This window comes from Macaca mulatta, chromosome 13 (genome assembly GCF_049350105.2).
Source record: "Macaca mulatta isolate MMU2019108-1 chromosome 13, T2T-MMU8v2.0, whole genome shotgun sequence".
Lineage (NCBI taxonomy): Eukaryota > Metazoa > Chordata > Mammalia > Primates > Cercopithecidae > Macaca > Macaca mulatta.
Window position 1 is genome coordinate 13,255,290 of NC_133418.1, and position 14,175 is coordinate 13,269,464.

Below are 14,175 nucleotides of genomic sequence, written 5' to 3' on the forward strand. Positions count from 1 at the left end.
ACAAAATATGTCCTAGGGTCATTATTTCTAATAGGCAGCAACATCAACCCATAACAAAGCTGGCGTGCAGCAATAGACAGTGTAAAATTTTAATGGGAGGCATTTTCTGGATTTTGATTTTAAATGCCTTGTTGTTACAAAATGAAAACAGCTTTCAAGAAGGATAGGCATCATGTCAGAGGTGAGCAGGTAGAACTCCACAAGTATGTTTGCTTGAGACACCACAGTAAAGAAGCCTGCCCAAATCGCTTCTCCCTGACACTTAAATTACATCATCATCAATAATAACATCAAATTACACACCATCTGAGAACAGTTAACTGCTTAGCACACACATAACGTGAGCAGAAAAATACTGGTGAGTATTCCCATGCCAAGATCAACTCAGAAGAACCTGTCTGACACCTACTATGTACTGGGTATGGTGCTAGGGACTGTGGAAACAGTAGGAATGCATCTGATACAGTAACCATGACATCAAACAGCTTGACATCCAGCACCACCACATGGGACAGATCCACGATTCTACCAGAACTCAGAACTGTCAGTTGTGCTGGGGAGGCAACAGACTGGCGGTCATGGAGGGGCAGGACTTGCAGAAAGTGGAGAAGAGTTAGGCAAACAAGGGCAAAAGCAACACAAAGTTTAGGGCAAGGAATCTGTGTTCATCCGGGTTCTACAGGGAAACAGGACCCATTGACTGTATAGAGATTTATACAAAGAGACTGCGTATACGGTATTGGCTTACATGATTATGGAGGCTGAGAAGTCCCATGATGTGCCATCTTCGAGCTGGAGGCTCAGGAAAGCTGGTGGTTTGGTTCTAGCCCAGGCCCGAAGGCCTCAGAGTGAGGGTAGCCGGTGGTGTAAGTCCCAGTCCTAGTTTAAACACCCAAGAACCTGGAGTTCTAATGTCCAGGACCAGGAGAAGATGGATGCTCCCGTTAAAGAAGAAAGACAGCGAAACTGCCCTTCTCTCTGCTTTTTGTTCTATTTGAGCCCTCAAGGGATGGGGTGATGCCCACCCATGCTGGTGACTGTGATCTTCTGACTCAGTCCACTGATTCAAATGCTCATCTCTTCCAGAAATGTCTCACAGACACACACAGAAACAATGTTTTGCCAGTTATCTGGGCATCTCCTCGCCCAGTCAAGTTGACACATGAGATGGACCATCACAGAAACCATATAAAAATTATTATTTATTGCATGGCTTTCAAATTGCAGATTTTGACTCGTTTGTGTATTGTGAAATCAATTTAGTGGATTTTGAAGAGTGCCATGGGAAAAGATAGAAAACAGAGTATGTTGCACATAGTAAGGGCAAGTATTATTTTATAAAAATTTTAATATAGTTTTATATGGGTAGATACATGGTCACAATGTAAAATGTATTTCTTACTGCAGGTGACAGTCCAGAAGAGATGATAAAACTCTGATTGAAGAGAAGCTGTTGTGAACTCATTATAAAACTCTGGGGCCTGTTAATCAAACCCATTACAGGAATCTACTTTTCTTGAAACACAGATCACCCAGTGATATGGTCAGGGTTCAGGAGCCATTTCTCCTGCATGTGCCACGGAATAAATGTGCCTGGAGCATAATAATATTAACGATGGACTGGCACTTACGGAGTGGCACCATGTCCTAAGTGCTCCACACGTATTCTTTCTTCACAAGCCCCCATGCAGGAGGTACTATTGTTATGCTTATTTTACAGATGGGGACACTGGGCACAAAAGCCAACACCTTCCCAGGTCTGTGCATCTAGAAAGGGCAGAAAACAGCCTGGAATTCAGCATGATCCCTTCATGTTCAGCTTATTTCACACTGATTCCTGCTAAGACTGTAAGCTTTTTGAAGGCAAAATCTGTCTCATTCCACCTGACATATGCTTGTTTATTGTTCGGTATTCATGTTATCTCTTGTTACATAACAACTACCCACACTTAATGGCATTAAACAATCATATTTTATTATGCTCATGGATTCCCTGGGTCAGGAATTTGCATGGGATACAGAGCGGATGACTAATCTCTTTTCTACAATACTGCGGTCACAGCTAGAAAGATTCAAACAGCTGGAGGTAACTTGAAGACAGACATTGGAATCATCACATGTATTCTTACATCTGGGGCCTGGGCTGAGATGCCTCAAAGGCTGAGACTGTTGGCCTGAGCACCTCTCTACGACCTCTCCCTGTGGCTTAGACCTCTCCCAGGCTGAGTTCTGAGTGGGTGTCTCCCAGGAGGGAATATTGGAAGGTAAGCATTCCAAGTGAGCCACAGGGTACATGCCTGTTATGATCTAGTCCCAGGAGACCACTTATCAGCTCTTCTAGTATTCCCGATCGGCAAGCTCATCCAGGGGTCCACAGGGAGGGGACATGGACCCCTGATGATTTAGAACCATCCCATATGACATTCTCAACTTTTTTTTAGTTTCCAACTAGGATATGAAAGTTTCCTTGTAGAGACAACTGGATTTCCTCTGATGTGGAAGCGTGACTGGCTCAAATTCCTTGTGATGCATAGGGCGCTCTGTGGTTAATAATCTACTGTTCATTAGAATGATCTGTCGTCTCTATAATAGTAAATGGGCTGGAACCACAGATATATTTACTGCCTTAATTTAGTTGCTAGCATTAGGCTTATTTTAAAGTATTTTCTCTCCATTTGGACTAAATGTCTTTTATCTAAGCTTATCTTCAATGTCAATAAGCTTAGCATTCCTCAACAGCTGGAAGCCCAGATATTATACATCTCCCCTTCCATTAATCTTCCGTAAGTTGATCTTTATAGTCATCTAATCCATTCATCACCACAAGCTGTCCTTTCCACACTTGTATAGTCTTCCATTTAGCTAAACCAAACTCTATTTCTTTATCAAGACTGAAGTTCTTTGTCATTTTCATAGTTTATAGAGTTCTCTCTTAGAGCTGGTTTGAAGTGTCAGATTGTCCACAAAGAACAAATGGGTCCTCATAATGTTCTTCACTGTGTTTCATCTGAACACACTACCAGACATTTTTGGTAAAAATTATTTCCCGAAAGAATCAGAAGGTCTGAGTATCCCCCAAATATTTCATTCTGCAAGAAGACCTACAATTTGAGAGTCCTCCCATGAGCAGAACCAGACACCACATATTTCACTTGTTCATCTCATTCCACAACAGCGTTAGACTCAATTTTACATTATGGCTACATTATGTCTAATTGATACAAAGCATACCAAAAGGTTTCTTTAAAGATCACCATAATCCATATTACAAGAGAGGGAAGGAAAAGAGAGTTGCAAGTGAGGGAATGAAAATGGTAGAAACGTACAAGGAAAAGGGAAAGGTTTATTCTTTTCAGAACAAGGTCACTGAAATTCAGGACCATGCCAGGGCAAGTAACTGTGCTTCCCCTTTTGGGGATGAGAATATACAGCAACCAGGAGGTGAAGATACAAAATCAGAGACTCATCATCGTGGCCCTTGAATGTGCCTTACAGAGGCAGGTCTCTTCCTCCCCAGGCCCTGCCCACCCCAGGGAAGTGCTGGCAGGTGAGCAGGTTTGAGTCACCTGGGCTAGTTGCTGGGCTGGCTACAGAACATGGAAATCCTGGCCTGGGCCACACTCCTTGGGAGGACAGCCTATTATTTGTGTGTATGTTATATGAAGTATTGTTTGTACCAGTACCAGGTCGGGCAATGGACGGGATGTTATGGGGAACACTGAGACTTGATAACAGTTCCAGCTCTCAGTACGTGCAGTCTAGAGAGGCTGATACAATGCACACAGCAACCAACAGCTCTCATCACAACCAACAGCTCTAATCACAAATGCAGCGCAGGCCCAAGGACTCATACTGAAGAGACCTTCCTCTGCCTGAGGTTGCCAGGGACAGATTCATAAGAAGAGGTAAGGCGTGGGGAGGCAGGAGAGGGAACATTGTGTTCCATTAACTGAGACCAGTTCGACTGGGGTGAGGGGACAGAGAATGAGCCCTTCCCTTCAGCATCCCAAGGATTATTTCCTGGATTCATGGTAGTAGGGAAACCCACGGTGTCCAGGAATCCCACTGAGGCCGGCAGTAGGCATCCTCACCCACTCTCTGGCCTTTGGCGAGGAGAGAAGAGCCATTTTCTCTTCTGCACATTCTGCTTCTACTGCAGCAGAAAGCAGGCATGGGCCCTGTTTGTTTGCTTAAAGCAAGGCTGTGTGACTCCTTTGGGGCAGTCATCCCTCTGGGCTTCAGTCACTGTGGTCTCCCATGTAGGGGGTGCCAGCAGCGTGAATGCTCCAAGCACCTTGCCAGCCGTTTTGTGCCAGGCACTGTACACATATAAATGCCCCTGGCAGCCCCAACATACAGGTTCGATCTACAACCCCAATTTTTCCTGATGGGGTAACTGAGGCACACAGATGCCAAGTAATTCAGCCGAGGTCACACGGCTAGCAAGAGGTTTGGGATTGAAAGCCAGGTGGTCTGAATCCAGAGCCTGCCTCTTGGCCACTCTGCCCTGCCACCTCTTAACGCTGCCCTTCAAGCCACCTACCGACAGCCAGCCTCGGCTCTGCCACTAGGGGAGTTCAGGGAAGCTGACTGTCCAGGTGCCCTTGCCACAGCCTGAGCCGAGCCCCTTCATCCTCCTCAGATGCTCTTCTAAGGTAGAGCCGAGCATCCATTTCCATCTCACACCTGCACAGGTCTTAAATATAGCATAAAGCTGGCACGCTAACTTCCCTCTCTTGCTGTGCTCGGGCCTCAGGACACAGGGAAACCAGTGGCGAAGGCAGCTGTCCTGCTGGGAGCCAGACCCTGCAGAGCCTTCAAGAGCCCACCCATGGGACTCCAAGGGGCTGCAGGTTACACTTCAACCCACCTCTGTAGTTTGTAACCTGCACTAGGGTTCAGACAGTTTGTGTGAATTGAATGGAAACCCTTATAATTCACATCAAAGTTCTGTGCATGCATTTTTCTGGAAGGATAGGCTTCAGTCAAAAATTTCAAGACGGCAGGGACAGGGTAATGAGTGTTTGGCCCTTGACGGATCACGTTCTCTAGTTCGTGGTCCCTCGGTGACTGCAGGCCAGCAACAGGTTTGCAGGACTCTTGTCCACCAGCAGCTTTGGACAAAACTCCAGCCCAACCAAAGCCGAAGGGCACAGTGAAAGTGCTAAACACAGACCTGAAAGATAACTGTTCAGTGAATAACTATCAGCTGTTTAGTGATAGTCGGAGGGCATTGGGAATTATTGTTAATTTTGTAAAGTGGCATAATAATATTGTAATTATGTTTTTAAAAAGTCCTTAGCCTCTTCTATGGGGAAGGGAAGAAGTAGATAAAAGAATGGAAAATGCTGACAATCTTGGAAGCCGAGCACTTGTGGGTTCATGATACTATTCTACTTTAACATTTTTAAATTTCACAATAAAAAGTTTTTTAAATAAAAATGAATCAAAGCTACTCTTTATACCAAGATGCAAATGTCTGAGTCAAGCAAATGACTGAGAATCTTACTTCTCCCAGAAAGGAAGCCTAGGAGTCTCCTGGCAGGCCCAGGCAGGACTGCACCTGCTTGTCCCACTCCCAGCCTGGACCCATCCCCACGGCTGCTGGGCATCCAGCCCAGGACAGAACAGGTAGCATCTGGGTCCTCCTCTTAAAGGACTCAGATCCGGCATTCTCCTCTCAGCCTGCCCCTCGGTATCCCTGCGTCCTCGGGCATTTCAACTCTCAGGTCTCAGTTTTGCTGTTCATAAAATGGTTGGACCATCCAGAGGCGAGGTGTGCGGGCGGATGGAAGGAGGAAGGTGAAGGTGCTTCCCAGAGGTGACCAGGTAAGGCCGGGAATCGAGCATTTTCATAAGATTGCTGGCGGACGCGGGGGTGGGTGGAGAGCATCACGATTAAGAAGGAACACACACACACGCACACACACACCTCCTTCCTCCTTCCCCTCCTCTTCCTCTCACCCCACCCCCCGGGGGGCGGTACCCTAGTCTCCCGGGGGAGGTTTTGGGGCGGAGGACCGGGGAGGACTGCGCCCAGGAGGGTGGCCGGCCACAGGAGGAGGGCTTGGGTTCGAGCTGCTGCAGCTGGGTGGCCGGCGCCGCGGCGGCCCCTCCCCCGCTCTCCCTGGCAGCCGCCCCCTCCTCCTCCCGTCTTCCTCCTCCTCTTCCTCCTCCCTGTCCCCCATCCTCCTCCTGGCCCCCGGCAGCTGCGGCTCAGGGAGCAGCCGGCGGCGGCGCCGCGGCCGCGCAGCCTTTGTCTCGGGCCGCCCGGCGCGCGGGGCCCAGCGCAGGCGTAAGTGACCGGTGGCCCGGCCTCTAGGGGCTGGGCGGGGAGCGGGCTGGGGGTCGCAGGCGCTTCCTGCAGTGGGGGACGAGGGGGTGCCGGGCCGGCCAGATCCTCCAGCCGCTGGTGTCCCGGGATGCTCGGGCGGTGCCGGCGCACCGGGGCGCGAGGAGAGCCCAGCGGGGCCACAGCCGAGGAGGGCACCGGGCGCAGAGAGGGGCGCGGGGCCCAGAGAGGGGCGCGGGGCCCGCCGGGCCGCGGGGCCGGGGGAGGGGGTGCGGGCTCGCGGGGCGCCGCAGCTTGGCGCCCACAGACGTGCGGCTTGGGTGCAAATCCTGTTTCTCTGGGCAGAGGCCACGCGGGGACGGAGGAGGCAGAGAGGACGGGCAGTGATGGAGAAACGGGAGAGGAGCCGGCCAAGCGCCACCGTCACCACCATCACCAACCACCACTACCATCACCATCACTGACTGTCGCCCATCCCAGCTCCCCTGCCTCACCTCCCATCTCATATCCCTGTGCAGTGCCAACTTTATCAGATCATCTCCTTTTCACTGGGTGCTACTTTGGAAAAGCGACAGAGTGCGCCAAGTCAGGAATAAGTACATCCGCTGTGGGACATTTATCTTCCCCTTTCCATGTAGCTACCTCAATTTTCCTGTCAGGAAAGGGGGCACAGTGGCATTTCCTTCCTCTCAATCACACTGAGATGGCTGGGTAGCCTCCAGTTTTTCCAGTCCTGGTACTGGGCGGTTTTATATGCTTGGTGATGATGATGATAAAGTAATGTCTTCATTAAATTGGACAGTTGGGAGTTTTCAAACTTACTCTTCTTTGACTTCTGAGTGTGGGTATACCAGTAGCAAACAGAAACATAAGGAAAGTGAAACTTTGATTGACATAATACCAAGAATAGATGCAAAACAGGCACTTTTGTAGGGACATCACCCAAGAGAGCTGCAGGTAATGGTTTTCATTTGCAGTGTAGAAAGCACCCCGTCAGTGCCAAGTGGCTGTGGGGAGCTCCTCAGTCTGGATGCACAGTTTTTTCCATGGGGTTTTCACCCTACCTACAGAATGCTTTAATTGCTGTTTTTCAAAATTGGCTTTCACGAGGCCCCAGGCACAGCTGAGTAGTCAGAACAAACACAGCGACAGAGCCCCGGGACTGTTGGGAAGCCCAGCACCAGAGGGCATGAACCTTCTTAGGAGAAGTAAAACAAAAAACAAGCTCTTAAACCCCCCGCCTTTTCCCCTATTGGTTAGAAAGTGAATCTTGAACTTCTGTGTTTTGTGTTCTAGTCTAATAAAAGACAGCTAGAAAAGCCTACGTTTCTTGACAAGCTGGGAAAATCTTCTTCCGGAGAAGTCATGTAGCAGGGCTTTTTTTTTTTTTTTTGACTGAGTCTCACTCTGCCTCTCAGGTTGGAGTGCAGTGGCGTGATCTCAGCTCACTGCAACCTCCGCCTCTCGGATTCAAGTGATTCTCCTGCCTCAGCCTCCAGAGTAGCTGGGATTACAGATGTGGGCCACTATGCCTGGCTAATTTTTGTATTTTTAGTAGAGACGGAGTTTTACCACGTTGGCCAGGCTGGTCTGGAACTCCTGACCTCAGGGGATTCACCCGCCTCGGCCTCCCGAAGTGTTGGGATTATAGGCGTGAGCCGCCATGCCCAGTCAGGCTCCTTTTTAATAGGGCTATGGAGTCCCCTACCTGGTGTGTTTTTTTTTTGTTTTTTTTTGTTTTTTTTGTTTTTTTTGCCGTGTCCTGTTTTTACAATTCAAGAAGGAAAGTGATCATATTAAAAATACTGTGAACCCAGCTGAGCTGCATTTGTCATTACCATAGTTTAAGATTTCTCAAATGTCGAGGTATAATTACATGTCATTAACTCAAACCTCTCTAATTTGTGAAGCAGGGTTTTAAATAGGGTATGTAATTCTGTGGAGAATGACTCTGAAACCATTCTGAGGACCTGAAATGTAAGTAAGGCATAGTCAGTCTAAAACAATGACATTTTCAGAACAAAGACTTAAAGAATTACTTTGCTATGTTTTTAATTCTGGATCTTTAGGAAATAATTAGCATCTCAAGGAAGCTTCATGCCAACGATAGTGTCTTCTTAGTCTTTTGGGTCTGCTATCACAAAATGCCTTAGACTGGGTGATTCCGAGCAAGAGAAAAGTATTGCTCACAGTTCTTGAGTCTGGCAAGTCGTGGATCCAGGTGCTGTGGATTCAGTGTCTGGGGAGGGCTAGCTCTCTGCTTCATAGATGGCACCTTCTATGTGTCCTCACATGGTACATGGGGCGCACAGGCTCCCTTGGGCCTCTTTTGTAAGGGCACTAATCCCATGCATGACATCGGGCGTTCGGAAGCTTATCTCCTAAAGTCTCACCTCTTGATACTGTTGCATTGGGGATTAGGTTTCAACATAGAGTCTGTGGGGACACCAATATTCAGACTGCGGCAGGCTGGCGTTGAGTTCCAATGTTACATCCAACACACATTGTTTTAGCCCATACAAATTGTTATAGCCTATACTAATTCTATGTTAATTTAAAACAATTCATTTGCTTTTGTTGAGATACGATATTTACATACATAAAATGCACAGCTCTTCAGTGGACAGCTTGATGAATTTTTGCCTATGTGTCCCCTGGTATAACCTCTACCAGCAGTAAGATACAGACTATTTCCACAGGCCTAGGGGATCCCCTGGTGCCCTTTCTAGTCGGTACCCCCTCAACAGAGCCACTATCCCCTCAATGGAGCCACTACCAGACTTCTATCAACATAGAAAAATAGTTTCTTTTAAAATAATTTCTAAGTAATTTTTTACATTTCACTCCATTAAATGCAATTGGCCTGTTCCTTAAATGCATTTGGCCTATTCCATTTATGACCAAATCCGGGGGCCCTGAGCCCAGTGCTGTGTAGACATGAGACTGTGTAGACATGAGACATGGTATTATTAGCACATAAGGCAAAAAATTCAACAAGCAGAAACAATACCTTGTGTGCAGAATAGAGGGTTAGGGGAACCCACGAGAGTCTCGGTCGAACCCAGTTTTGTTTTGTTTGTGGGGGAAAGGGAAGGCTTTTTGGAGGAAGTGAATTTTAAGTTGAAAATGGAAAATGGAGTAGAAGTGATCCAGCTAAAACGTGGTAGGGAGAAAACGAAAGCCTGTTCTAGGGGGAAGGAACATCTTAAATTCCAGCCTCAGAAATAAGAAAGCATGGAGTGTTCGAAGAACAAAGCTAAGTTGAAAATGGTTGGAGTATAGGGCTGTGGGAGAAAAGTGGGAAATAATGCTGGAAAGGCCGTAGGGACCCTTTCAGATTGACACAAAGACCCTGCTGAGGGGTGGGGCTTGGCTGTAAGAGCTAGGAGAGCTCTAGGACAGGCTTGCGTGGTGGGCATGGCAGGAGGAGACTTGAGGACTCAGCCGGCGGCTGTGGGGTTGGGCGATTACAGGAGGCGTGGGTGAGGGGCCAAGTGGGCATTCGGGTGAGAGACAGTGGTGACCTGGACTGGGCAGGGGCAACAGGAATGGGGAGAAATGAATGAAACTGCAAGAATTATGGGGTAAAATGAACACAAGTTGATGTTCGCCAGATGAGAATTCAAGGATAGCCCTTCGGTTTCTTGGGTCTTACAAAATGGATGGTTAATGGTACTCTTGGAAAGATGGGAGAAGAATCTTGTATATATAATATCCTCCTTTGGTATGTTTCTTTCTGTGTGGACTTAGTTTCGGTTGCAAGTTAGTGTGTGATGCATTCAGGTAGAAATACCTACTGGGGAGTTGTAACTCATACCGACTGAGCACACTCCATATGCCAGGCATGCTCTGTCACTTGGGATGCAGTCATGAACAAGACGATGAAAACTCTGCCTTTGTGAAACACAGGTGGGAGCTGCAGCCTGGAGACCCACAAGGTTTAAGTGGTGACAGAAAGCTTCAGAGTGAATGAGCTGGCTCAGTCAGATTTCAGTGAAAGAGCAGCAGCTCAGGATAAAATCCCAAGAATGCTAAGAGGCTAAAAAGGAACAGAGGAGAGATGGCAAGGAAAGCAAGAGAAGCTGGGCTTCACAGGTCTAGGGAGTGATCCCTAGTGTCATACAACAACTGTGAAGTTAAGGGAGATGAGGGCTGGAGATGGTCTATTGCAGCGTTTCTCAAAGTGGGGTCCCCAGACCAGCAGCAGCAGCACCAAGAGCTTGCTGCAATCGCAGATTCTTGAGATCTACTCCAGACCTGGTGACTTGGGAGCTCTGAGGGAAGGGCCTAGCAATCTATGTTTTAACAGGGTTTTCCAGTGATCCTGATGCGTGCTAAGGTTTGAGCACCACAGCTCTATTGTGTTAATTGATATAAGTCATTGGTGATGCAGAAACTTGGTGAAAGTAACTTCATAAAATTTACACTCTGTTTGGGCAAATTTTAAAAATGTTTCATGGGACTGTTACCATTTTATTCTATTTGTTTATAAATTTCAAATGTTTTATTTTCTTTTGCAATAAAAATGTTTTTATTTTCTTTTGCACAGTTTGGGGTCTTTTTCCCTCTTTGATTACTCATTGATAGTTGATCCATATGTTTTTCCCATCTGTTTTGATTTGTGAAATTTTGTTCCTGTCTCCTTTGAAACACATCACTTTACAGGGTCTCAACATGTTAGGGCACCTGCATCATTGATATTGGTTCACTGCCCAAAACAGAGTGCAATCATGAAGATAAGTGAGTCTCAACTCTGAATGGCAGCCTGAGAAAACACCTAGATGGTTAATTTAGCTCTTCCAAAAAGTTCCAAGACCCTATTAAGGATATATTTCTAATTATTGGAACTTGTTACTCATGAGAAGTAATTGGAAGTGTGCCCTTTTCATCTCAAGTGATCCAACAACATAACCATAATTATTGTACTTCTAATGCACTTATAAAGGAAAGAACTCTTACTAACTAGGTATTTTCCTGGTCCTTTTGTTGCCATCCTCCCAGGTACTTTATTGCATTTGACAGGAAGAATTAGAGCACAATATTTTGTTTTGCTGTCATCAGGGAAAACCTATGGTAAATGAGAAGAAACTGATGCAGATACTACTCTTGTAGCCATCCCTGTTTACTGAAAACATTGCCTTTTATAAGAACAAAAACTGGTAAGTAGTTCCTGTACTCTGTATAGTAACAAGCACAAAGAAGGACCACAAATGTTGAGTGAATGGATGGATGGGTGGGTGGATAGATGAATGAATCAGTGGGTGGATAGGAAGATAAATGGATAGATATAGATACACACATAGAGAGCAGACAAAAGAATGGATATGTGGATGGATGGGTGGGTGGATAGATCAATAAATGATGGATGGATGGATGGATGGATGGATGGATGGATGGATGCAAGGATGGATGCATGGATGGATGCATGGATGGACAGATGAGTAGATGGATGAATCAGTGGATATATGGACGGGGTAGATGGATGGGTAAATAAATAGGGAGGTGGAAGAGTGAATGGATAAAAGATAGTGTAAGAGACTTTTACCTAAAGAGGCAAAAACAGTCTTTTAAAAAAATATTACTTCACCTGAGGAAGGTACAGTACAATGAGCTGAACTGAGCTGAAGACTTGGATGGCTTAGTGACGTTGTCTCTTATTTCTAATGTGGTCTTGTTCAAACTCTCTAACATCTCTGTGTTCCTTATGTGAAAGGATAGTATCACCTACCCCACCTGCTGCCAGGTTTGTGGTCAGGACCAAATTGAATAATGGCCATGAATGTGTTGTAAAAATTGTAAAGTGCTATAGGAATGTAAATAATTCATGTTATATATGGTTAGATAATGGATTGTCATCTGGGGTTGCTTTTAACTATGTTAGGACTGCACTTTTGCTCTGCTTTGGGGATATCTCATTCATTTATGCACACACATTTGTCATTGGTAAGCTTAATGTATCCAAGTGTGGGGTGCATACCAGCCTGACCAACATGGAGAAACTTTATCTCAAGTAAAAATACCAAATTAGCCAGGTGTGGTGGCACGTGCCTGTAATCCCAGCTACTCGGGAGGCTGAGGCAGGAGAATTGCTTGAACCCAGGAGGCGGTGGTTGCAGTGAGCTGAGATGGCACCATTGCACTCCAGCCTGGGCAACAAGAGCAAAACTCTGTCAAAAAAAAAAAAGTAGGCCGGGCGCGGTGGCTCAAGCCTGTAATCCCAGCACTTTGGGAGGCCGAGGCGGGTGGATCACGAGGTCAGGAGATCGAGACCATCCTGGCTAACATGGTGAAACCCCGTCTCTACTAAAAATACAAAAAACTAGCCGGGCGTGGTGGCGGGCACCTGTAGTCCCAGCGACTCGGAGGCTGAGGTGGAGAATGGCGTGAACCCGGGAGGCGGAGCTTGCAGTGAGCTGAGATCCGGCCACTGCACTCCAGCCGGGGTGACACAGGGAGACTCCATCTAAAAAAAATAATAATAATAATCTGAAGTTACTTGCTATTAAGAATATATCATGAGTGATTTATTTTCCAAGTCAAGAGCAAACCAGTGGCACACAATGAGCTCCTCCTCCTGCCCCTCTGCTGGTGCTAATGATCCTTAGAAATAAGCCAGCTTCTCTCTCCACTATTTGCAAGGTGCTCTCACAAACATTTTCAATGCACACATCCTGTTAAGTAGGTGTTGCCACTTTACAGATGAGGAAGAAGGAGAAGCATTCCCCAGTGAGACCACCAAGCCAAGACTCCAACTCAGGTGCTCTGACGAGTCCAGTTCTCTTTTCATGACTTCTCAGTCATGAAACTCCCAGCAAAACATGTGTCGTATTTCAGATGTGTCAGTCTATTGATCTCATTTGTGTGTTGATCCTTTTGAAGACTCATCAAATAGGTGGAAATGGGATTGGAATTGGCAAGTTGCCAGTAAAGGGCACATAATGCACACACCACCCAAAGGAAGGTGTCTGCCTGCACGTGCTTTTGATCCTGACATAAGCACAGGTGCTTCCTACTCAAGCTCAAGTTCAAGCTGATTGTTTGCAAAGCAGAAGTGAGCTCTGATGGAGCTAGCATACCACCTGAGCCTCTGGGCTGCATTCAGGGGGTATATCCTTGCATCGGGTACATAAAAAAACGTAAAGGCAGTAGGACTTATAGCAAAGCATTAGTGGATGTTCTCAAGGATGTAGTTTATAGTCAGTCCCCATAAAACTGGTCTTTGAGCCAATTCACATGAAGAAAATAGATGCATTCTTTCACCATCACTTTATTCATACATCTTACAAGCATTTATGGAATGCTTACTGTATACAAGAAGCCATGGAAATAAGGAATGTTTTTTCCAATTATCTTTTTTCCATCCCTTAACCTTTTACGAAAAAAGGACTGAGATGGAAATTAGGCAATAAAGCAAAAGGAGTTGTGAAATTGTAAGAATATTGATGAGAACACCCTTTTGACTTTCCTATTATTACTGGCCTCAAACACTCAACTTGTTTCAAAATTGCTTCACAGCTCTCGGGTCTTTTGTGAGAGCTTCTTTCTTTATGTCATAGAAGTCTTCATACAGCCTGGTGCTTGACATTTTATTTGGAAGATGACAAATCATTGTATATTTTTGGAGATAAGAGGCTTTGTAATCGCTCTTCAAACCAGGTCACAACACAGTATGTAGAAGACTTTCTCTAGTCAGGGGGAATGGGTCAAGGAAAGTGCATGGAAATTGTAAACAGACCACAAGCTCCCAGAAAAATCATGTTCTTGAGCGCAAAGAGTGCCAATCTGCATTGAAGGCCTGAAGAGTCCTCTTAACATGCTGATTGACTCCTAGTTCGCCATTTTCCTCTCTGTGCCTCAGTGTCCTATCTGTAAAATGGAGATTA

General features: G+C 46.2%; 1 protein-coding gene across 1 annotated transcript in view; it reads left to right on the top strand.

Annotated features, from left to right (window-relative positions):
- Window positions 1-5,171: 5,171 nt before the first annotated feature.
- The window catches only part of GPR45 (G protein-coupled receptor 45), a 93,136-nt gene continuing 84,132 nt past the window's right edge, over window positions 5,172-14,175 (top strand). Inside the window, exon 1 of the mRNA XM_015113042.3 lies at window positions 5,172-6,295. The gene's annotated coding sequence lies outside the window, so the exon portion shown is untranslated. The remainder of the gene's footprint in view (window positions 6,296-14,175) is intronic.